This window comes from Mustela lutreola, chromosome 7 (genome assembly GCF_030435805.1).
Source record: "Mustela lutreola isolate mMusLut2 chromosome 7, mMusLut2.pri, whole genome shotgun sequence".
Taxonomy (NCBI): Eukaryota; Metazoa; Chordata; class Mammalia; order Carnivora; family Mustelidae; genus Mustela; species Mustela lutreola.
This window is the reverse complement of record NC_081296.1, coordinates 136,682,737-136,708,665: the sequence shown is the minus strand read 5'-3', so window position 1 is coordinate 136,708,665 and position 25,929 is coordinate 136,682,737. Positions and strand designations below refer to the sequence as shown.

The window sequence follows — 25,929 nt, the reverse complement described above, 5'->3', positions numbered from 1 at the left end:
TAGCCAGCCCTCTCCCTCCCCAGCATGGCTGGGAAGGAAGCAAGGATTCACACTGAATCCCCTGTGTCTAGTGCACTGCTGGCAAATAAGAAATACTGACAGATTGAATAATAGTTTTATGCCCTGTCTTGTTCTAGAAAATAGTTAAAGCAGACAACACAGAGTATACTTGCACAGAAAGAAAATAGAACACAACTTCCGACCCCTCTTTTGTAACAGGTGTACCCTGTCCAACTGGTCAACCAATCTACCCACTTGATAGGCGGCTTTAAGCTATACACTTCTGTCTGCTACCATCCAACCTCATTTGCTTCTGCCTGGGTCAGACCACCAGCATCTCTCACTGGACTTACTATCTGCCACCATCTCCCAACTGTTCTTCTTGACTCCATTCTCATCCCAGTGAAGTGATTTCCCCCCCCCCCCACACACACATAATAGTCAAAGAGTTGTCCAAAATGCAGCTCAAAGTCTGATGTCTTCTTGCTACACACAGGGTGGACAGTCTTTAGGAAGGCAGGAAATGCCTTTCTGACCTGGCCTCTGCCTACCCCTCCAACATCATGTCTTACTGATTGTATTCCATACTCCACATGACAGCCATATTTTAGTCTTTCCTAAAAGCATCTTGCATCTAAGCCTTTACATATACCATTCCCACTGCTTCAAATGCCCTTCCCTTTCCTCTTCTGCCTCACTCATCCTTAAGCCTCAGGATCTGCTCAAGCATCATCTCCTTCTAGAAGCCAGCCCAGACTTCTCAGTGTAGATCTTATGTTCCCACAATACCAGCATTTACTTATAGCACTTACAATAATGGGTCCCAGGTGTGTGTTTGTCTCTCTACATGCCACATAAGTCTTTAGGGTCTTAGAAGGCAGAGGCCATTCTTTTCCACCTTTGTATTCCCAGAATCTAGCTCAGTGATACACTGAGAATAGGCTCTCAGCAAATATTTGATGACTGAGTTGCTGATGCCCACATGTCTGGGAAACTGCCTGGGCAATGGGTTTGAGACCACGGACCTTTTTTTTTTTTTTTAAAATTTGACAGAGATCACAGGCAGACAGAGAAGCAGGCAGAGAGAGAGAGAGAGAGGGAAGTAGGATCCCCACTGAGCAGAGAGCCCGATGTGGGGCTCGATCCCAGGACCCTGGGATCATGACCTGAGCCGAAGGCAGAAGGAGTTAATTAGTGAGCCTGAGCCACTCAGGCACACCAAGACCACGGACCTCTTAAACTCATTCATGCTGCTCACCATATATTTCTAACTTGCCACCTGCTTGGCACGCAGTAGGTTTGCACTCCTTGGCCTCCTTATGGTTGGGTAGGAACCATGTGATCATTCTGGTCAATGAGTTATGTGCAGAATTACCATGTGTCACTTCTAGGCTGAAGCATTTTAATTGCTAGAATTCTCTTTCCCTCTGCTTTGACAACCTGCAGTAATCCAGATGGCAGCTTCTCTTATCAGTTGGGGTCCTGGAGTGACGACAACACTGAGTAGAGCCCCCAGCTGGCCTGTGAATAACATGTAAGATAAATGAGAATAAGACTTTGTTATAGGAAGCTCCTGAATTTTTTTTTTAACCAACATAACTTAAGCTGTCCCAACTGGCATACATATGCAGCCTTCAGAGCTCAAAGGAACGAATCTAAACTATATTCTACTCTTCTGTCCTCACTCTGGTCTGGATCATGGCCTATGTTGCCCTCAGTCTGAATAGTCCCCTTTCCACCCAAAACTTGGAGGAGGGAAGGGAGAGAGAGACGGAGGGAGGGAGGGAAGAAGGCCATCATACTGGTAACCAGGAATCCAGCTGAATAGCTCTTGGGAGACATGGCCTCAAAACCCACAAAGTCTATGGTAAATTCATCAACATGAAGGCAGACCCTAGCTCAGACAGCAAAGGGAGGGCTAGCTAGTTTTCCCCTCTATCTTCTCTGTAGCCAGTTATTTGGGGATCTTGAAACCTCCTAGGGCATTTACCCACTAAATCCGACCCTTGCCCCATTCCTAACTCATACATATCCTGTGATATCCTTTATAGGTAGGTATAATGGGGGAGGGGGTCACAACTCACACAATACCATGTGCCACCTATCCCTCTGCCTTCCACAGCAAGAGTCTGTACTACTCACAGCTCACAGGGGTGTCATTCTGCTAGTTCCCACTCCTCACCTGCCAATGACTACTTTTTTTTTTTTTTTAAGATTTTGTTTATTTGACAGGCAGAGATCACAAGTAGGCAGAGAGGCAAGCAGGGAGAGAGGGGGGAAGCAGACTCCCCGCTGAGCAGAGAGCCCCATGTGGGACTCGATCCCAGGACCCTGAGATCATGACCCGAGCTGAAGGCAGAGGCTTAACCCACTGAGCCACCCAGGCACTCCAAGGACTGTCTATTCTTTGACATACTGAGTGAACATGGTTTCCTGGTTACCAATCCTGTCAACCACACCCATTAGGAGTTATGCTCAGGTTGCATCTTGCTCTAACCTCTGAGTTCTGAGTCCTGATGTGGGGTCCTTGTGCTTCCCTACTGGGGGGTGGGGGAAGTAGTAGGTATACCACGTAAAATTTTATACATTTCAGGGCTTCTCTCACACCTATTTCTGTTCATTAACCCTAATTAGAATGCCACTGAATAATCATATTATTCTAATGCACCATGTAATGATTAAGAATAATAGCGATTTCTATTTCTTTTCCCATCTCTCTCCCCTACCTCCTTTTTCTCTCCTCCCACAGAAAAGCTACATGTTTGCTTCTTTATGATGTTTTCCTTGACTATTTCTTCCACTGGGAACTGGGAGAGTGGTGGCTAGGTAAAACCATGATGGCGTCCCATTCTGGCATTTTTGTCCCTTGATTCTTAGCATTAGTTATGGAACATGGCATCAAATGTTGCCAGTGGAGATGAGCATCAAGCAGAGAGGAGGAGAATGATCACGATGGGGTGTATACACTGGGAAGCTCCCCTGGATGTTTGCTCACTTAATGTTTTCTTGTCAACTATGCAGTGTAAATGATGACAACTATCATGGAAGGATTGTTCAAACTAGAGAGTATGGACCTGTAAGGTCAGGGTGGGTGTTAAGAGGGCAGAGAGGGGGGAAAAAAAAAGAGGGCAGAGGAAAGAAAAGGCAGAAGGAGAATGGATTGGGCTGCTCTTCCCAGAACCCTGCCCCCAGAGCATCGTGTAGGACATCACCACATGTAGAAAGCTCCTCCTCCCCAAATCCTGATCCCTTGTCTAAACGGTTTTATCCAGATTTGCTGGATGGAAGTGGTAAACTCTTGAAGTCTGGGAGTCTGAAGCTACCTCTCCTCAAACGTGAAGACTTGTCTTAAAAATGTCCATCCTGGGGGCGCCTGGGTGGCTCAGTGGGTTAAAGCCTCTGCCTTCGGCTCGGGTCGTGATCCCAGGGTCCTGGGATCGAGCCCCGCGTCGGGCTCTCTGCTCAGCAGGGAGCCTGCTTCCTCCTCTCTCTGACTGCCTCTCTGCCTACTTGTAGTCTCTGCCTGTCAAATAAATAAAGAAAATAATAATTAAAAAAGTCCATCCTGAAACCAGCCTTGAAATAAGATCCTGGAAAGATCGCTGTCAATCTAAGATGTGTCTCCTTGATAAAGGGTAAAAGACATGGACTCTGGAATCAGAGGGATCTGGGCAAGTCTCTCAGTTTCTCTGAGCCTCAGTTTTCCCATACAAAAGATGGGAATTATGATGCCTTCCTCATAAGACTGTGATGGTTCATACAGCATGTTTAGCCTATAGTAGCTACTTAATAAAATATTTACTGAAAGTAAACGTAGTCTTTAATCATGAGAAAATGTATTACTTAACTCTAGATCTGAAAAGATAGTTTCACTGGGTATAGATTTTAGGTTGACATATTGAAGACAGTATCATCACTGTCTTCTAGCTTCCATTACTATTACTGCTAAGTGAACCATCACCCAGTTGCTGTCCTTTTCTGTAGGTGATCTGCCTTCTTGCTTTTTGGAAAATCTCTTTTTCTCTGATGTTTTGCAATTTTATTGTGCTTCATATGGTATGAATTTCTTTTAATTTATTGTACTTAGAGTTTGTTGGGCCTCCAGGATGTAGGATTGATGTCTTTGAACAACTCTAGGAAGTCCTCAGGCACAATGTCTTCAAACATTGTTTCTTCCCCCTTCCCCTTCTCTCCTTTATTGACTCCAAGTCAGGCTTATCTTAGACCCTCTCACTCTGCCCTCTGTGCCTCTGTAATATCTCTTTCATATTTTCCATTTCTGTCTTTTTGAGCTAAATTCTAGGAAATATTTGAATCTTTGTTTCGGATTACTAGGATTTTTCTCCTTAGTTGTATCTAAGCTTCTATTTAATCTTTCCATTGAGACTTTAATTATTATGTTTTCCATGTTTACAACTTCCATTTGTTTTCTCTTCATATTCCTTGGTCTTATTTTAATTATTTTTATTTTTAAATAAAGGCAGACTACCACATGCAATGCCTCATTTGGATGTGTCTAGAGTCTTGGAAGCTTGACTACCCTACATTCTCCTATAAATGGACTTTGAAAGCTTATTTGAAGGTTCTATCAGGGAAGAATAGCTACTCATATACCCTTGACCTAAGACAGCTCTCCTCTATCAGGGAAGGTTGTCCTTTTGAACCAAGCACGCTTCAGAAGGGACACACATGGAACAATGAGGGAGGAAGGGGATACCTGACCAGCCAAGTAGATGAGCCAAATCAACCCTGGGGATCAGTGGGGTGACAAATGTTGCAGCCAGATGGCCCTTGAAAATATTAATCTGAAGAAAATAGAAGTATCTATATTAATATCAGATAAATTAGAGTTCAGAGCAAAGAAAATTACCATACAAAAGCAGTACATTACAAAATGACAGATGTCAACCCACAAGAAGATACGGCCTTTTAAAAACTTTGATCTTATTTTAAAACTTTGATTTCTTTAGATATATTTGTGGCAGGCAGAATAATGGCCTCCCCAAAATGTCTCTGTCCTAATTCTTGGAGCCTAGAATGTGTTAGAAGTCATAACAAAAGGGAATTAAGGTTGGGTATGTTTGTTTGATGTTCTATTTCTGGGCTTTTGTCTTCTTTTCTCTTATCTATATGTTGGTCCCTCTGCCATTTCTACCGTTTTGATTATAATAGAATTGATACTAATTCTTTTTTAAGCATTTGGAGAATTCTCCAGTGAAACTATCTGAGCTTAGAGAGTTCTATTTTGGGAGTTTTTAAATTACCATGTCAATTTTCTCAAAAGTTATAGGGTTATTCATATCTTGGGTGTTTTAAATAATGCTGCAATAAACATAGAGGTGCGTATATCTTTTTGAATTAGCATTTTCGTTTTCTTTGGGTTAAAAACCCAGTAGTGGAATTACTGGATCATATGATAATTTTATTTTGAATTTTGTCATTTGCAACAACGTGGATGGACCTAGAGGGTATAATGCTAAGTGAAATAAGTCAGACAGAAAAAGACAAATACCATATGATCTCACTCATATGTGGAATTTAAGAAACAAAACAAACAAAAGGAAAAGGACAAAACAACAGACACTTTACTGGTGTCTGTTTCCACAAACTGGTGGTTGCCAGAAGGGATATGGTAGGGGGATGGGTGAAATAGATAAAGGGGAGTAACAGTGCACTGAGGAAATGTGTAGAATTGTTGAACTCTTATATTGTACACCTGAAACTAATGTAACACTGTATGTTAATTTATATTTCAATTTAAAAAAATAAGAGGAAAAGTGTACATGGTCATTCAAATGATTTCATATTGGGTAATTTGTGGTGGTTTATGTTTTTTAAGGAACAGGTTCATTTCATCTAAGTTGTCAAATTTATGTGCATAGAATTGCTTGTCATATTCTCTTATTTTTCTGTTGATAACTGCAGCATGTACAGTGGTATTCCTTGTTTCATTCCTGTATTGGCAACATGCATTTTGTCCCTTTTTTTCTTTGTCAGATTTGCTAGATGTTTGTCAATTTTGTTGATATTTTCAAAGAATGAGCTCTTTTCCGATTAATTTTTTTTGTTTTCAATTTCACTAATTTCTATTCCTACCTTTATGATTTCCTTCTTTATGCTTACTTTGGGTTTATTTTGATCTTATTTTTCTAAGATCTTGAGGTGGGGGTTTGGCTGCTTAATTTAAGACTTTTCCTCTTTTCTAATACAAGCATTAATGCTACACATTTCCCTGTTGGCACAGCTTTAACAACAAAATGACAAATTTTAATATGCTATACTTTCATTTTAATTCAGTTCAGTATATTTTTTTAAAATTTCCTGTGGAAATTTCCTCTTTGACCCATAGATTATGTGGAGGTGTACTATTTAGTTTCCAGATTGTTAGAGACTTTTCTGTTAGTTTCTGTTTTGATTTCTAGCTCGGTTCTGTTTTTTGTCAGATACTTTTGAATGATCCCAACTCTTTTTTTTTTTTTTAAAGATTTTATTTATTTGACAGACAGAGATCACAAGTAGGCAGAGAGGCTGGCAGAGAGAGAGAGAGGAGGAACCAGGCTCCCCACGGAGCAGAGAGCCCGATGTGGGGCTCGATCCCAGGACCCTGGGATCATGACCTGAGCCGAAGGCAGAGGCTTTAACACACTGAGCCACCCAGGTGCCCCATGAATGACCCCAACTCTTGTCCATTTATTTGTTGAGGTTTATTTTATGGTCCAGGATGATCTATCTTGGTATACGTTCCATGGGCACTTGAGAAGAATGTGTTTTCTGCTTTGGGGAGTGTTCTATAAATGTTGATCAGAGTCTGTTCGTTTAGCTTTCTGTTTAGTTGTTCTATCAATTATTGAGAGAAGGGTACTAAAGTTTCCAAGCTTATTATGAATTTCCTTATTCTTTTGCTCATTATTGTTAGATTTTGCCTTATGCATTTTGCAGCTCTGTTCTTGGTCTGTACAAATTGAGGATTGCCATGTCTTCTTGGTGGGTTGACATCTGTCATTTTGTAATGTACTGCTTTTGTCTGGTAATTTTCTTTGCTCTGAACTCTAATTTATCTGACATTAATATAGATACTTCTGTTTTCTTCAGATTAATATTTGCAAGGCACATCTTTTTCACCCTTTTACTTTCAACCTTCCTGTACAATTATATATAAATTGAATTTCTTATAGCTAGCACACAGTTGGTATTATGGGCTGAATATTTGTGTCCCTTCCCAAATTCATATGTTGGAATATTAATCCCAATGTGGTGATATTTGTTTTTTGTTTGTCTGTTTGGTTTTAGTTTATTTTTAAGTAGGCTTCATGCCCAGAATGGAGCCCAGTGCAGGGCTTTAACTCACACCCTTGAGGTCAAGACCCGAGTTGAGATCAAGAGCTTCACCTTACTCAACTGAACCACCCAGGTACCCCAAAGTGCTGGTATTTGGAGGTGGCCCTTTGAAGGTCATTAGGTCGTGAGGATAGAACCCCTGTGAATTTGACTAGTGAGGATAGAACCCTTGTGAATTTGACTAATATCCTTAGGAAAAGAAGCCAGAGAACCAGCTAGCTCTGTCTCCATTGTGTGAAAATACAGAAAGTCAGCTGTCTGCAACTCATAAGAGGGTCTTTACCAGAAATGGACCATGCTAGCACCTACTCTGGACTCTCCAACCTGCAGAACTGTGAGAAATAAATTTCTGTTGTTTAAGCTGCTTGGTTTATGTCATTTTGTTATAGCAGCCTGAGCTAAGATAGTTGGATCATTTAAAAAAATCTACTCTCTGTCTTTTAAATAGTGCTATGGGCCATTTACATTTAATGTTATTATTTACATGTGAAGGCTTAAGTTTTTGTTTTGTTTATTCTCTGTTTTGTTTCTCTGTTCTCTTTTTCCTTCCCTCTGCTGGGTTACTGACATATTTTAGAAATTCACTTTTATTCATCTATAGTTTTTTTGAGTGTATCTCTTGGTATAGCATTGCTATTGTTGCTCTAGATATTATATATATATATATATATATATATATATATATATATATACACACACACACACACACATAATTTTTTACAGTTTACTGGTGTCATCATTTTATCAGTTCACATGAAGTATAAAAAGTACTTCCCTTTCTGTTTCTTTACCTTCCTCTATTTATTATATAATTGTCTTAAATATTTTCTCTACACACATTTAAAGCCACATCAGAACATGTTGTAATTTTTGTTTCAACTACCAAATGCAATTTAGAAAACCCAAGAGGAGAAACAAAGTCTATGGTATTTACCCATAATTCTGCATACCATGTTTTTTTCTTCCTGGTGTTCCAGAATTCCTTCTTTTATTCTTTCCTTTCTGTTTAAATGACTTTTCTTAGCCATTCTTTTAGATATCTCAGTTTTTCTTCACCTTCAAATGCCTTGACTTCCCCTTTTATTTTTGCTGGAAATAGGATTCTAGGTAAGTGGTTCTTTGAGCACTTTGAAAACTATTGTGTCACTGCCCTTGAAAACTATTGTGTCACTGCCTCTGGCCCCATGGTTTCTGATGAGAAATCTGTTGTCATTTAAGCTGGTTTTCCCCTATAAGGTACTATTTCTCTATTGTTGCTTGCAAGGCTTTTTGTCTTTAGGTTTCAGAAGTTGACTGTGTTGTACTGATGTGAATCTTTAGGTTCATCCCATTTGTGGTTCAGTCAGCTTTTGAATCTGTATGTTTATGCCTTTTCCCAAATTTGGGGGGCTCTCCATCATTATTTCTTTGAGTACGTTTTTAGCTCCACCCCCCCTCTTCTCTCCTTCTAGAACTCTGATGACACAAATGTTAGCTTTTTCTTTCAAAGTCCTTGAGACTCTCCTTTTTTTTTTTTTTTTTTTTTTTTTAGGCCTATTGTTCAGATTGGATGATTTTTCACTGTTTTATTTTCAAACTTATTGGTTCTTTCCTTTGTCTTCTCCATTCTACATCCCCTCCCATCTGTTGAGTGGTTTGTTATTGCTTTGGTTGTAGTACATTTTGGCTCTAAAAATTCAATTTTTTTTCCTGGTTATTTTTAGTATTATTTTATTGAGACTTTCATTTCTCAGCTGAGACTTTCTTCTTCTTCTTCTTCTTCTTCTTCTTCTTCTTCTTCTTTTTCTTTTTTTTCATTTGTTTCAAGCAGGTTTGTTGCTTTTTGAGACCTTCTTTGTCTGATGGCTCCTTTAAAATCTTTGTCAGCTAATGCTAACATCTATGTCATTTTGGTGCTGGCATCTATTGACTGTCTTTTTCTATTCAGTTTGAGATCTTGTTGGATCTTGGTATGATAAATTTAAAAAATCTTTAAAAAGTTGGGGAAGGATGGAGTGGCTGGGGCCACTGTGGAGGGTATGTGCTAGTCAGTGCTGTGAATTGTGTAAAATTGATGAATCACAGACCTGTACCCCTGAAACAAATAATACATTTATATATTATTTTTAAAATATTTTTTAAAAAAGAAGTATTTTAGGGGCATCTGGTTGGCTCAGTTGTTAAACGTTTGCCTTCAGCTCAGGTCATGATCACAGGGTCCTGGGATTGAGCCCCATGTTGGGCTCCCTGCTTTGCGGGGAGCATGCTTCTCCCTTTCTCTCTGCCACTTCCCAACTCTCCCCCACCCCACCCTTGCTCTCTCTCAAATAAATAAATAAAAATCTTTTTTAAAAAGTATTTTAGGGTGCCTGGGTGGCTCAGTGGGTTAAGCCTCTGCCTTCAGTTCAGGTCATGATCTCAGGGTTCTGGAATCAAGTCCTGCATCAGGCTCTCTGCTCAGCAGGGAGCCTGCTCCCCCCCCCCCCTGCCTTTCTCTCTGCCTACTTGTGATCTCTTTCTCTCTCTGACAAATAAATAACTAAAACCTTTTTTAAAAAAGTATTTTAGATAGAAAGAGAGCAAGAGAGTAATCAGTGGGAGGGTGGGGAGGAGCAGAGGGAGAGGGACAGCAGACATCACACTGAATGTGGAGCCCAATGTGGGGCTTGATCTTAGGACTCTGAAATCATGATCTGAGCCAAAATCAAGAGCTCAACCAACTGAGCCCCCCAGGATCCCATGTATGATAACTTTTTATTGAAATCTGGACATTGAAATCTGAAATCTGCACGTGTGTGTGTACATGTGTGTGTGAGCATTAAGCTACAGGCACATCGTGGCTGTCAAGCCTTTTGGTTAGGTGCCAGGCTCTGTACTAGAACTTGCAGAGACAAAACAAAATAAAGCACAAATCCAGCTCCAGGAAGCGCACCCTGGAGAGCTAAAGCAGGCATGTAGTAAATAAGTGCAATTGTATTTATTTTACTTGTTACACTTCTGAGGGCTGGTCAGATGCTCCTGGAGCCTGGCTTCATGGAGAAGGAGACGAGTCCAATGGAGTTCCCAATCCATCCCCAGAAAAGGCCTTTCTTTTAGTGTGTCAAGGTGAGGTCATCAAGGTGGGAGGAATGGGGAGCGGAAGAGAATAGAGCTTGCTAGTTTAGAGCAGCACTTCTTAAACTTGACTGTGTTCAGGAATCACCTGGGTCTCTCATTAAAAATAAGATCTGGGGCGCCTGGGTGGCTCAGTGGTTAAGCCGCTGCCTTCGGCTCAGGTCATGATCTCAGGGTCCTGGGATCGAGTCCCGCATCAGGCTCTCTGCTCGGCAGGGAGACTGCTTCTCTCTCTCTCTCTCTCTCTCTCTCTGCCTGCCTCTCCGTCTACTTGTGATTTCTCTCTGTCAAATAAATAAAAAAAATCTTTAAAAAAATAAATAAATAAAAATAAAAATAAAAATAAGATCTGATTTAGTAGGTCTGTATGAGCTGGAGCCCAAGATCCTGTATTTCCAACTAGCTCCCAGATAAAGCCCATAACGTTACTGGTCCGGGGACCACACTATGAGTAGCAAGAGTAAGTAGGGTGTGTGTGTGTGTGTGTGTGTGTGTGTGTGTGTGTGTGTACTTTGGAGTCAGACAGTGTTTGGATCCCAGCACAGGCACAAATGACTTGGAAAAGTCACTTAACCACCCTCGGTTCTACATTTGTAAAATGAAGACATTAATAGCCTGTGCCCCATCTGGGCATGGAGAGGACAGAAGAGGCAATGCAGGAACAGTGCCTGGCACATGATCAGCTCATGGTAAGGTCCAACCTCTGCCTTTCTCGAGCTGCTCCCTGATCCCATCACTGTCTGCATGCACGTGGCTGCAAGGACCGTGGGGGCCTGGCAACAGCGGCAGATGCAGGGTTAATGCTCCTGCTCCAGCCCAGAGACAAATGTTTTGTGTTGAGAAGTTGCTGCTGGGAAGAAAAAGGAGGGGGAAGAAGGCCCCTTTTTTATTATTCTGAGGTGCATTTTAATTTGCACAAGAGACGTTGTGTCTGTGATGGATGACACAGAGGGAAAAATTACAGCCCAGGAAGCCCAGCAAACGGGGAAAAAAATAAAAGAGATCCAGCGAGGATTAAAACCAGCCCACTGTGATTCTGCCTCCTGGTCAGGGGCTGGGGGCTGGGAGGCCGGGGAGGGGCTGCCTGGGAAGGTAGGTGCCCGCAGAACCAGTTTTTAGTAAACAGAATTTGAGGGAAGTTTGCTTTTCTTGCATCCGGCTTCTTTTTCTGCCTTTGCTTCTCCCCTCCATTATATCACCACCATTGCTGGGTCACCCAACTGGGAACCTTTTTTGGGGAACTCCTTTGATCTCTTCTCCCATTAACAAAACTCAGGAACCTTGGAGCCCCTGTTCTCCTGGGGTTTCCTGCATCATAGCCATCACAAAAGGGCAGAAACAGAGTAGGCAAGAGTTTGGGATCTAAATGAGGAAGCTCCTGTCCTGATTGCTCAGGGGCAGATCATCGAAGGCCACCAAGGGCATTGCAGACATTCTTCTCTTTGGCTACTGATGAGCAGGAGTTCAGAGCATGGGTTCCAGAACTGGAAGCACAGACCTGGGTTTGCTGCCCGACTTTTCTCTTTAGTAGCTGTGTGACTTTGAGCAAGTTACTTAACTTCTCTGTGTTTCTGTTCCTGTAACTCTAGAATAGAGACAAAATAGTATGCACCTCAGGAGGGCTATTGCAAAGACCAAATAAAATAGGGAGATTCTTCTGCCCTGAATGAAAACAGACCAAGCAAGATTCAGAAGAAAGAGTGATGACCCCCAAAATATAATTGGCTGACCCCAGTGGAGATAGGCGGCCTCCAAGTTCAGCCTCAAGACTCTCGGGCAAGGAGACGTCGAAGCATGGCTGAGCACCAGCTGACCTCAGGCCTGCCCTCAGCTCAGAGCACTCTGCTCTCCACAAGTTCTTAGAGGCAGAGAAGAAGGGGCTGTTGTTCTGCTGTCCAATGAGCCCAGCCAAACTAAAGGAGGCTGCCTACTCTCTTTCCTTTTGGGAACAAATTCAAGCAAATCTAAAACTTCTCTACACCAGACACTCACTCCAGAGCCCGGCATCTCTGAGCCACAGCTGGGCAGGAAACTGCAAGGAAGTGATACCACACCACAGTCAGCTCACCAAACGTTGATGGAGTAAAACCAGCCAACGAGTCTCGGGTTAGGGGCTCTCCTCTAGAGCTGGGCACCTTTCACACAATCTCTGTGACTCGTCCACATAGCTAACATCTATGGAGTTCTTCCTATGCCCCAGTTTTAAGGACTTTATATGTATTCATTTAATTCTCAAAACCACCCAAGAGATAGGTGCTGTTGTTATCTGCTTTCTACGGATGAGAGGAAGCCAAGGCACAAGGGAGGTTGCAAGTCTTGCCCAAGATCATAAAACCTGGGAGTCCCAGAGCCAGGACTCACACTCAGCCTGACTTCTGAGCTCGACATCCCTGGCCACTGCCGCCTCACACAAAGGCAGGTAAGAGGATCGCAGCTCCCCCGTGGGCACAGACAGGTGTTCTAAGTCCTTCCTCTCCCCCTGGGTGCGGCTGTCCTCTGGATGTCAGTGCTGGTGAATTGATTTGAGCTGACTGGGTGAGGGTGAGGGACAGTTTGGTGGCATGGGTGCCCAGAGGTATGGTGACCCAGAAAGATCCTGTTTTCTGGGACATGTGGGACATTTACCTTGTGCCTTTATAAGAGGGCACAGAGGGGGCAGACATGCTCTGTCGAGTGACTACCAAATCAGCAATGAAATGCTTTTAGAGACTCTGGGACATCTGTGGTTCCGTTTTCCTAGCGACTGGCTGGCCCTTAGCACTAGTAGTGTTCTTTTGAACTTGGCTTCTGGGGCCCCATGCTTTCCTCCCACTCTGCCCCTTTCCATTCTGACAGCGGCCCCTGGATGGGATCTGGATTTAGGGGAAGGCTTAGGGCCACGGGGAAAGTCTTAAAGGAATGTGCCCTGGGTTGGATGGATAAAGTCCCACCACCCAGTTTCCTGTCAAAGCCTTTTGTCCCAGGTGGAATGACAACACGGGACTCTCACTGTGGTCAGATAAGCTGGAGGCTTGCTCTGCGGTGTGACCGCCCTGAACCTCAAAGTGGGAGGTTACTTACTCATCCTGCCTTATATTTATTAAAAGATCTAAAGTTGTCAGTGTTTCTTACTAGCTGTGGTCCCATCATCTTAAATGTCATTAGTTGTAGAGCAACTACTGTGGGGTAGCAAGGCCAGTAAGGTCCCTCTTCCCAAGAATCTCCACCCTGGGAACAACACTTGTGGAGAGGTTACCATCAGTGATTAGTGACCAGTGTTGGGCACCATCATTATTCCCTTCTCCTTCTGGAGATCCACTCTAGTTTGAGTGGCCACTGAAGCTTCTAGATGTTCTGTTCAGAAACATGCACAAATATGGGGGGTGGTGGTGCCAGAAATCCATTTCCCTGTCTGGTCCAGGGCGCATTCTGTCAGGACCTTGGTGGCCAAGGCGTCAGCTCTTCACGCCTGTCCCACGTTCCCGTCATCTGCCTGTGGTAACCGCCTCTTACTTTCCCTTGGGGGCTGTCTACAGCAGGAGAGTGCAAACGGCCTGCCCGTTTTCCCTCAGCACTCAGTCTCCAAGCACATTGGCGACTTCCAGAAGGCTCTCTCTGGCCTTAGGAGCACGCTCAGTACCTGACGTATCATGAGGCCTTAATAAATGCCAGCTATTACTCTCACTATTACTATGACTACTTTCATGGCCCTCTTTGGGTTGGGTCCTGTTCACTCTTCCTCGCACTTTGGCCACAGCCTTATAAATTTATCCGGGCACCTGTACTCCCTCCGTGTCACATGTCAACGGTACTGGAGAGCCACCGTCCCTTGCTGGCAGGCCCTGCTCTTCTTTCCAGCAATTTTTTCCTCATTCACAGCCACGCCTTTCCCGGAGCAGGTTGTCCCCACATCTCTCGCTCACGCGGTTCTATCTGCCTGGACTGTCTCTCTTATCTTTCTGTTAAAATGCCACCGGTCCTTCCAGATCACACAGTGGTCTCTGTGTCAGCCAGAGAGGCCTGAGTAACAACCAGCCCCCGGATTTCAGTGGCACCTGGATACGGAGGAAGAGACCCTTTCTCACTCACGTTGCCTGTTTACCCCGGAGGCTGGCAGGCTCGGCCCCATCCCATCCTCACAGGGGACACAGGCTGTGAGGCTCCACAGGCCACTGCCCTGTTCCACCCAGGTGGTGAGTGGAAGCCACGCGATAGGGTCTCCACCCCCTTGCCCATGACAGATTCGGGGACAAGGCTGGGCTAACATCAGTCAGCGAGATGTGACAGGAGGCTTGCTTGGGCTCATGGGAAAGTAAGTCCTTCATGCTCACCAGAGAGCCACACGACGCTAGTCGGCCTGAGTGCGAGGAAGCACACAGCTTCCTAGCAGCCACTGTATTCACTTCCTGAAACTTCTATAGCAAATTACCACAAGCAGGTGGGTTAAAAGAACAGAAATTTAGTCTCTTACGGTTCGGAGGCCCAAAGTCTGAAATCAAGGTGTTGGCGGGGTAATGCTGTCTGCAAAGGCTCCCGGAGAGGAGCCCTTCTTGCCTCTTCCAGCTTCTGGAGGCTCCGGGCATGACTCCAGTCTCTGCCTCTGTCCTCACGTGGTCTCCCTCTCTGTCCTGTCCTCGTCCGTCTTAAGGACAGTTGTCACTGGACCCAGGGCCCACACAGCCAAACCAGGATGATCTCATCTCAAGATCCTTGCCTTCATTACATCTGCACAGACCCTTTTCCCAAATGAGATCATATTCACAAGCCCCAGAACAGGGACCTATCTTTTCAGAAACCACCACTCACCCCTTGCAATCTTGAGCAAAGCCAGCCTGGGGACAACATGAACGTGTGGAAGAGGGCAGAGTCAGCAAATGGCAAGGAAACGAACTCAGAGCCCTGATCATTCTGTGCCTGAAGCGAACCCCATGTGTCTAATTTCTACATAAGAGATAAATTTCTTCATTGTTCAAGGCAGATTTTCTGTGACTTGGAGCCCCTTCCACCTTAGACTACTTCTCATCCCTGGAGGATCTTACTAGAAATTTACTTAGACTCAATTTCTCCTGCCAGGTGGACCTTGGGTCTTCAGGTCTTAGGGACCTGCTACGCAGCACACACCGTTTTCTGGGAATAATTCTGTCCTTTCCGTGTCTGTCAGTGCTCCCTTCCTCTGCCCCGCCAAACCCCGTTTGTGTCGAGCTGGTTAAATTATATATGCAGATTTAATTGATCAGTCATTAACGTCATCTTCAGGGAGACCATCAGTGTGACGGGGTACCCACTTCCGCTTCACTCACACTGCTGGCGGCGGCCTGGCCCGCCCCTTCGCCCCTCCAGTTTGTGACTCCCATTCATCACACCTTTGTTTATAGCCTTTCAGCCGAACCCCATCCCTGAGACGGTCCCTGTCCGTGCCCATTTAAATTAATTTTGCCAGTCAGATTTCATGAGACACTGAATCAAAGGCTTTTCTAAAAATCAAAGAGCACTAAATCTTCGGCAGACCCTCTTCCCACTAATATTACAAATTAGTTAGAATAAAACAGTGTTACAGTTTCCCGGCATGACTTCTGCGTAAACCTGCCAGTTCAGTTTATGGCTCAGGCCTCTGTTGCCCTCCAGCAGCTTACTGGATTTTCTACTCGTAAGATTTATCGTAAATTTTTAATCATAAAATTTGTTCTATGGCTTGCCTACAAACGGAACTTATGGCTTCCCTGGGGGGAAATTGCTGGAATCGGTTTTCTTCCTGTTTTTCAAGTTCAGTCCCGCATTTTCCTTCTCTGTGCTGCCCCCATGGTTCACTCTCACTTCTGAAAGTAGACGTCAAGGGTCCCTCAAGTTCATTAGCTAATTCTGGCCAGACCTTTTGGTTTGCACGCCACAGGACCCCCTGATTTATGTATCTCCCTAGCATTTAATTTTTCTAAGTGACCCTTTACCTGTTTTTTATTATGACTTACTAATTGCACCCATTTCCTAACTTTATTTTTCTGATTAAAGACAGGTTTTAATAGGTAGTTCATTTCTCGGCCACTTAAGGACCCTGATTAATGTCACTCACCTCCTAGTCATTCAGGAATGGATCACCTTTCTCACTAATACTTCTTTGTCCCTGACCTGACAGGTCCGACGTTTGCACTCGAGAGGCAGGTGAACTCCTGGTAAGCGCAGAGGCTTTGGTTCAGGTCTTGCCTCTGCCACATCCTGGTTGCATGATGTTATTTAAATTGCCCGTGCCTCAGTTTCCTCATCTAGAAGGAGGATGATAGAACTATGCTCACACCCTGTGGTGGGACTCAGTGAGAGTGCAAAGCAGACGAGGTCCTGGCACGTAGCAAGTGCTCTGGGGACATTTTCCACACGTAGTAAGCACTAACTATGCTCGGAGAAAGGCGCTTTCCCATCCAAATGTTCTCACGTAATTGATCATTTTCTGAGCAACTTCAGTGTTCACAGCATTGAGCCAGGTAAAGGAGAGGGTTACAGGGCTGAGTACTATTATCTGTTCCCCGCCCCATGGAACTCTCGTCTTGGTGAGAGACAGCAAGCAAACAACTGCCTATAATTCCAGGCAGAATGAAAGAAATGCTAGAACAGATAAAAGCAAGGTGCTTGTGGAAAGAATATTTCATTCTCAGGAGAAGTCGGAGAACACATCATAGAGCAAAAAGCTGAGCTTTCAAGGACAAGTAGGGTTTGGTTGCAGAAGAGCAGGAAGAAGGGACATTGGGAGGTGAGGGACTGGCAGGGGCAAAGGCTTGGAGGGTTAAGCAAGTGTGTGGGAATGGGGGAATTTTCCAGCCTGCTGTGGACTGGGAGGTGGGGAGTCCAAGACAGTATTGGAGGAGCAGTTGGGTCAGATTGTTAAGGGCCCTCAAGTAGTAGTCTAAGCCCCATTCTGTGCATCAATGGTTCTCAAAGTGTGGTCCCCAAACCAGTAGCCCTGGCATCACCTGGGGGCTTATTAGCAATGCAACACAAATTCCCAGCCCCATGCCAGTTTAGGGAATCAGAATCTCTGGAGGTAGGGTTCTTCTGAGTTCTTATAAGTTCATAATTATAAGCTTCCAGGATAATTCTGCTGCAAGCTCAAGTTTAAGGATACAGTGGTATCAGTGAACTGTTTTGACTGCCCACTAAGGTGAACCTGTAAGGATACGTGATCCTCTGTTTATTAGGTACAGCATTTGGCTGCATATAACAGAAGCCAAAATGCAGTTGCTCAGCCAGTTAAGGCTTGTACCTTCCTCTTGTAACAAGAAGTCCAGGGGAAGGTAGTCTAGGACTACCTATCAAGGACATCATCAAAACCCAGCCTCTAATTCTCTTGGTGTGTGACTTTCATCCTCATGGCTGTAAAATGGCTGCGGCACCTCCAGATTTCTCTACCATGTTCCAGGGAGAAAGAATGAGAAAAGAGCAATGGCACAAAGGCTTGTACCCCACCTGATTCTGTTCCCATTTAGTCTTGCCGGGCATCTTTCTGGATGAAAGAGTCTCCCTCAAAGTCCTATTCTGTAGCTTATTTCTCATTACTTAGAACCTTGTCACCACCCCCATTCCAAGTGTGCCACCTGGCAGCAAAGAAATCTGGGAAAATTAGTTTTTTTTTTTTTTTTTTAAATATGATAAGTCGCAGTCCTAAATAAAATCAGGGTTCTAGGATCAGGGATGAAATGGAGACTAGATCCCAGGTGGAGAATTATCAGTGTCTGCCACACCCCATTCCAAGCATGTGGAATGCTTGGCGCAGCGAAAGGAGGTTTAACAGAGTGTTAAAACCTAAGCTTCAAAGCCAGACAGTCTGAATTTGAATCTCTTCTCTGCGCAGCTATGAAACCCTGGACGGTTACTGAATCTTTCTGTGTCTCAGTTTCCTTATCTATAAAATGGACATGATAACGGACCCTATGCACAAAGGTTTGTAAAAATTAAACACTTTAATACCTTTAAAGCCAATTAAACAGAACCAGGCTTGTGGTGAGTTCGTATAGCACAGAGATGATACTCGTGAAGGCTAAAATAGGTCATTCAATGAATGACGAGAGCCTGAACTTGACATCAGAAATGGGAACGGAAAGAAGGGGGCGGGGAATGAAAGGCTCACCTAATATTTCTGTTGGAAAAGCACTTGGAAATACCAATGGCTTGAACTTTTCCCTCAGGTTCTACTGCCCTGAGCACAAAGGGCCTGTGTGAGGGGCTCAGCCGCCTGCATCCCCCCATGCCTGGAGCACACCCTGAACCAGCAGGCCCCCTGTGGCTTTCCTGCTCATTTCCGGTTTGCTTCCCATCTCTGAGGAAGAGCAAGTCCCTCCTGGATCCCCCAAGACCCGGCACCTCCATCCCTTCCCCGCCTCATTTACACCCGCCAGGTTCCGAAAAATTTTCACTGACTCTAACTATAATGACTCACTTGGCAATTTGTATCCACATCCTATGGTCCAGTTTTGCAAGGGTTTTTGGGAAATGCCAAGGAACACAGCCCAGTATGGAGGGGTCGAGAAAACCTCCTGGTGGAGGTGAAGTTCAAGCAGACTCTTAAAGATGGCAGGAGTCCATTGGAAGAAGAGGAAGGAAGTAGGACATGAGGTGGGAAGCCATACCATGTGGATGAGATATCCCAAACCAAGGCATAGAGAGGGGAAGAGCATGGAGTGAGCCAAGAACCCCAGGCAGTCTGGGAACCAGACTGGGACTTCCGAGGAGGATGGTGGAGAGGGTGGAGCTGGGCTTGCAAGCCACGGGGAAGAGCCAGGCTCACAGTCACTGCACCATGTCCGTGGCTCCACCAGGCTCTTAGAACATGGAGGAGACTTTGGGTGGGGCCATAGCTGGTCAGGGAGAACGTGTCTGGAGCCAAACATTAGCTAAGGACCAGGTCAGCAGCAGGTGACCATCTGAGCTTTGAGCCCCTGACAGTGGCCCTGACCAAAGACACTCTTGGTCCCAGAGCCCAAGGTATGGTTAAGTGGCCCCAGTGAGGGTGAGGCAGCCAGAGGTGCAGGCAGGTAGGAGACTTCAAGCATGGGAGGCAGAATCCCTTCCCAGAGGCATCGTTGTGATAAAGAAGAGGGCAAGTTTGACCCTCAACCTCCTGTCAGTTTGGAGGCCAAGCCCTGGCCTCCTGGAGGAGGGAGAGAGAGAGAAGGATTGAGCCAGGCTCAAGGTAAGCCTGTTGGAAACATCTCTTCACCCAAACTAACCCAACAAGTGTGGTAGGCGAACTGAACCAGGTCTTACCCCAGGGTATGTGGTGTGGCCGGGCATGGGGAGTTTTTTAAGTTCCCCAGGTGATTCTAGAGGGCAGCCAAGGTTGAAAAGCCCTGGTTTAGAGGTCAGAGGACCCGGGACCTCACTCTGGATTGGTGCCCCCCACCCAGTGACAGGATGTTGGGGGCTCCCATGGTCTCAAGAATTCAAAGTTGTCCCTTTGCTCTGAAATTCTTCTCAGCTTAAAGGTTTAGAGTTAAGGTACTGGAAGTAAGGAGGTAGTGTGCTATCAAGAAAAGAATCTGGAATTGGAAAGACTTGGGAGCCTAGTGCAAACCTTACACCCACCACTGATGAGCTATGTGACCCCTTCCAGCCAGATTCTGAGCTGCAAAATTGGGGGATTAACACTTGCTTCCACCGCTGTGGATAAGGCCCCAAGGGCAGTGGCTGGTGGTGGGTGTAACTCACCAGGCAGAGGACATGGTTTTTAAAAAATGGAAACTGGCCAAAGGGAATCATGAATGTAGGGGGTTCCATGGTGACCCACAAGGTCATGGAAAAGGGGTAAGGTGAATGGTGGTGTTGCAAGTGATGAGGCTAGCGGAAAGGATGAGGGAAAGGTAGCCTCGAGTCTGTCCTGTGGTGGTAGAAGGGTTCAGAGGAGAAAGGGTCCCCTAGAAACTGGATTCACATGCTGGCATGGCAAGGATTTGGGATAAGACCAAGCAATGAGCAGTGTATGAAAATGTCTGTCCTGGCATGGAGAGGAAGATCCAGCAAAGGGACTATTGGGATGTCCCCACAGGGGATGGGGATCCCAGCAGGAGGGAGCCAGGCTCTGTCTGCATCCTGAGATGTAGGAAGAGAGCTATCAGTAGGTGCTGGTGTTTCTTAAAGCTCTCCAGGTGGGGGACGCCTGGGTGGCTGAGTGGGTTAAAGCCTCTGCCTTCTGCTCAGGTCATGATCCCAGGGTCCTGGGATCGAGCCCCGCATTGGGCTCTCTGCTCTGTGGGGAGCCTGCTTCCCCCTCTCTCTCTGTCCACCTCTCTACCTACTTGTGATCTCTCTCTGTCAAATAAATAAAATCTTTAAAAAAAAAAAAAAAAGCTCTCCAGGTGGTGCCAATGCGCAGCCATAGCTGAAAACTACTAAACCCAGTTAAACCTCAAATTGCGGGGCCCCACCCCAGTGTCCAATTCAGTGTGGCTGGGCTGGGGCCCAAGGATTACAGATCTGATGAATTCCCAGGCGCTGCTGCTGGACCACACTTGGGGAACTGCCACGCTACACAGCCTCACTCAAACCCCACCCAATCATGCAGATACTCCTGGACACCCCACTGCGCTGGGTCTCCCCCTCACTGTGTTTCCCCTCCCTGGGCTCCCCTCCCCAAACACACAGGAAGGGCGGACTTTACTAAACTGGGGACATGGAGACATTCTGCCTTCCATCAACCAAGGCTGACTATGAAATAAAAGAGCAGGAGGTAAAACAGTGAATGAACAATGTCACTTATTTAAGTGGTTATGAGGTGATTTTCCTCCTGTGACCAGCAGCCTCTGCCTTCTAGATGGAGCAGTCAAGGGAGACTGGCCACTTTGGAAAAACCTGATTTCCATCCCATCTGCCACTTCTGACCATAGGATCATGACCAAGTTGCTGGATGGCTCAGTTTCCCACTCTTACAGGGTTACAGTAATACTCATAGGGTAACTGTGAGGATTCGATTATATCACATTTGGAAATACCTTTTCAATAAATGGTAGCTATTGTTGTTGTTATTATTATTACTATATTATTATTTTTGGCTTTGCTGCTGTCAATGGCCCCTATGATTCTCAGCCCTAGCTAATTTTGTTTCCCAACTGGCTTCTCAGATCCCCAGAAAGAAGTTTCACAATTTTCTGCTGCGTCTGTCTGGATGCCTAGTGGGTCATGTTCGACGGGCAGAGGGATGTGAGGAGTCTAAATGAGCACCGGCGACCTAAAACCCTACTCGGCAGTGAGTGATTTAAAAGTGGTAAATGATTAAGTGCAGAGAAAACAGGAGGGGTTTGGGTCTTGTCTGCCTCCTCCGTGAGATGGAATCAATTCTCGTTTAACTAACACTGTGTGAGAAAGGAAAAGTTGAAAGAACACAGGCAGCTCTGAGCTCAAATTCTTTCCTCTCCTTTTATTGGGCAGGTTCCTCCACATCGCCAAGCCCAGAGGTCCTTGGGTGCACCATGAATGAATGATGCCCCCTCAGAGACTAAAGGCTCTGACGTGCCCTGGGCATGGTGCCTTTTCCCCTGGACGTTCAGTTAGCTCTGGGGTCTTTCTCTTGACTTCACGCTGCCCTACAAGGACTTGCATCCAGGAACACCATGGCTTCTGCAGAGCCATGCAGACACCAGGGCATGGAATTTAAGGAAGCCTTCACCTTGGGTTTGTGCAAGAGCAGGGCCAGCCCCTGACAGTGGGGGCCTCTTTAAATGTCACCCATTACACCCTTGCATGGCCCCACTCTGGAGCCCACCCTGGGCTTTGGGGTGACTCTTGGTATCTCCATACCCCATGCACATCTGGATTTAAATGACCATCATGAAACTCACTTGGAATCCACTCTGGGGGCTCTCAAGCCCATAGGAATCTGTAGTTTTCAAAGCCAATCAAAACAGATGGCCAGATGGGGACTGCAGGTCAGCACACAGAAGTCCATGGCTGGCGGGGGTGGGTCCGGTCCCCATGCAGCCACTGTAGGTAGCAAGCCATGCCTCCCTATCCCACCTGAACAAAGCTGGGCACCTTTCAAAACCCATCCTGTGCTTCGTTTGTCCAGTTAGGGTCTTCTCGGACCTCCAGAAGGTATCACGGCTAGGATTCTCCCAGCTGACGCAATTGAGATATGGAGAAAGAAGCGATTATCTTAAGGTCACAAAGCAGATTAGGCTTGAAGTACAGCTAGACTCATACTTCCAAAAGCAGGGGCAGAGGCCCCCAGGGGGACTTTTCCAACTCCGGGTTTCTGGACCTATGCCAAGCCTCCTGATTCAGTCCCTGGAGGTGGGCCTGGAATGGGCAGTGAGGAATGGACATTCTCAGAAGCCCAAGCTGCTCTGACTTCTGTGTGTTGGTCCTCTGCCTGCCATCATGGAGAGAGTGAAGCCCAACGAGTAGTATGCGGGCAGGCACTGCTCGATAGGGCTATGTTCATTGGTTAGTAGCTAAGCTTTTATTTTCATAGGTACTGGGGGAAATAGACCCATCACTTCAAACACATGAGTACATGAATTTTTGCTTAAGTCAAAGTTAAGTTTCAAAATCAATGGACAATTGATTTTTAAGAACACATGGTCCATGTGGCAAAAAACGAGAAAGTGCCCCAGTCTACTGAAGGCTGGGCATCACAGTGCTGGGTCGTTCTGTGTCTGGAGCGGAAGCTGAGCCAGAAGGCAGCGCTTCCTCGAAGGGGTATCAGAGCCCTGCAGAGACCTACCTCTGTGCTCCCACATGGCCAGCAGCCAACACAGATCACGGTAAATATTCCAGTGACCATTGTCCTCATTAGCAGGTGCTGGGGTGTGGGGGTGGGGGTGGTGGGAAAACTGTCCCCGTAGGGACAAATGATAGCCCTTTCCAACAGGTTGTCAGAAACGTAGACTCAAATTCCATCCAGGTCTGCAGACCAAGAAGCAGGCCAGGGACGGATGTGACATGTGCCCCTCTCATGCCTTCCCCAAGCCTTCTGGGGGTCACTGCTCCCCGAGGTGGCCTTCCCTCCCTTCCCAAGGGACCCCTGCAGGTGGCCAGGTGGTCAGGGGCCCCAGGGAGGAGGAGGCGCCTAAGGCAAGTAAGAGATGACAGAGGACAGGGAGAGAAGGAGAGAGGGAGAGAATGGGAGGCTGGGGGAGGGGAGAGACCGGAGGAGAAAGAAGAGAGAAAAAGTGGGGGGAAGAAAGGCATTTGTAAAATTAAAAGGCAGGGCCCCATCAGATGGTGTTGGGCAAGGAATGCGTGTTACAGGCAGGAGTAATTGGTAATCGGAGCTGATGTGAAGAAGGGATGATTTATGGGAGCGCGCGGACAGGGGTGGAATAATTTTTGGAGCAGAACGGGGAACTCACTGAACGCCTGAAACTCAGCTACTTATCCACTCGTTCTTGTGATGAATTAGCTCTTGTTTAAAGTAACCGCGGCTCCATTTTTCATTCTGATTACTACACTTGATATCTTTCTCTCCCTCTGTTTCCCTCTGACCACTGCCCCAGTACCAGGTTCTGGGTGCAGAGGCACTGGGATTGCAGGAACTCATCACCCCTCCTCACACGCCCCCCCACCCCCCGGAGCAACATTAACTCTAAAGGGCCAAGCCTAAAGCCCGGCAGCTTGAAATATTGCTAAGATTAGGAAGGTGCAGAATTAGTGAAGGCTGTAGACGCAACAAGCCCAGGGCTTATGCATCAGGAATGGTTGCGATGCATTTGCCAATCTGATGAGGGAACTCCCTTTCCAAGCCTGCCTCTGTATTCTCCAAGGGGGGGAGTAAGGAACACACTTCCTACTGGGGTGCAGCCCTCCTTTTGGAGATGGAGAGCCTCCCGAGGACCCCGGCAAGTCCTGATGAGAGGTAAACTCAAGATAAATGATACCCTCTACCATGTCCCCCTCTTTACCAACACTTTTTAAAAATCAGTTTTATATTTATATTATGCAGAGAGGGAGTAGTGGAAGCTCCAGCCGTATTACATCCTTTTATTATCTCTGATTCCCCCCCCCCCCCCCCCCCCCGGATTTCAAAGACAGCCCTTAAAAACTCAAGCTCCTGTGCGGTCTGGATCTCAACACAAATTTCCATTAAAAAAAAAAAAAAAACAGTCTGACAAAAAAGTGATCAATACAAGTTAAATATTTATGACAGTTACTTGTGAAAATAGCAGAGGGGAAAATATTTATCTAAGGTGAGAAAAGACCTCTGAGATGCTCTGGACATTTTCCTTCCCAACTCTCACCTGGAAACCAAGAAGCCCTCCGAGCTCCCCCAGCAGGCGAGGCTCACGGCTTGCTGGGTGGACCGAGCTGACCATGCAATGAAGCACCCCACCCCGCTCCACCCCCCACTCCCATGGCTGCCACCCCTGCCTCCAACATGGCTGCCTCTGTGTTCTCCCCTGTAATAACTAGGACACACGCCTCCTTCCACCACCAGGCCTTGCTGCCTCCAAACCTCTGCCTTTGCCCTTTGCTGGCACCTTTTTCTTCTGTTGCTTCTAACTCAAGCCTGTTGGGATCTTTCCTGCCTCAGCAAACCCTGGGCCCTGCCACCTTCTGTTCCAAAGTGTCCTCAGCCCATGGTCCTCATGGCCGCCGCCTTCATGGATTTCTTGAACCTTGACCTACCTGGCTGGGCCTCCCACCCCTGCACACTCCCTATTTCCCGCTGCTATTTTGGCCTCTTGACTCTGGCTTCCGTTAGGCAAACCAGCATCCTGCAGCTCCCAGGGGCTCCAGGCAGTGCCTGCTGGCTTGTTTGGCAACGTTTTGCTCATATCCTGACCCCCGCTCTCCAGGCTGTAGGTTCTCTCTCTGCCTTCATCATGATCCCCCTTGGCCTTGGAGGGACTGGGGAGAGGAAGGGAGAACCGTACCTGGCGAACAGGAGGCGCAGTAGAGAAAAGCTTTGGATCTGGAATTAGGGTACTCAGAATCCAGTCCCTGCCCTGCCAGGTTCCAGGCGATGGGTTTCCCTCGCTGGAGAGTAAGGAAACAAAGTCTCCTTGTGGGAGAGATGGAGTGGCTGGTCGCAGAGATCTTTCCCAGAGTAATGCTTAAGAGCGTGTGGTCTGGAGTGAGGCTCGGGTTCGGATCCCCTTTCTGCCTCTCATTGTTGATTCCTCTGAGCCTCTGAAACCCACTCGCTGGGGTAAGTAAATGCTTATCACAGGGCCCGGCACAGAGTGTACACTCGGTGTTAGCTGCTCTTGTAACCGTGATGATGGTAATTTATTATCACTCTATCCTTGAGCTAATCTTAGAAGGTGTTTCTTTTCCCTTCACTTTACACAATCTTCTTAGAGCAGCATCTCGGCCTTTATTCTGCCTCGTCTCACTTGTGGAGTAAGACCCACGCCCAGCAGTGTGCAGCACTGAGTCCCACTGTGGCCAGCAGGGTATCTGGCATAAGGAAGAAGAGGAAACAGCTCGCAACAGTGGCTGAGACTGCCCACTTCAGACTCCTGTCTCTCCTAGTAAGAAAACCCCCGTCGAGAAGGAGCTGGTTCAGCCTGACAACTAAATCCTCAAAGAAGCCAGACAGGT

At 46.2% G+C, this 25,929-nt stretch overlaps 1 long non-coding RNA gene across 9 annotated transcripts in view; it reads right to left on the bottom strand.

Annotated features, from left to right (window-relative positions):
• Positions 1-25,929, bottom strand: part of LOC131836847 (uncharacterized) — a 206,630-nt gene that overhangs the window by 9,916 nt on the left and 170,785 nt on the right. For 7 of the 9 annotated variants that reach the window (XR_009355819.1, XR_009355816.1, XR_009355818.1 and 4 more), the window contains one exon: positions 1,259-1,521. The exons of 1 other annotated variant lie outside the window; for it this stretch is intronic. This is a non-coding gene — a long non-coding RNA (uncharacterized LOC131836847). The remainder of the gene's footprint in view (positions 1-1,258; positions 1,522-25,929) is intronic. One more of the 9 variants, XR_009355822.1, reaches the window with a different exon arrangement.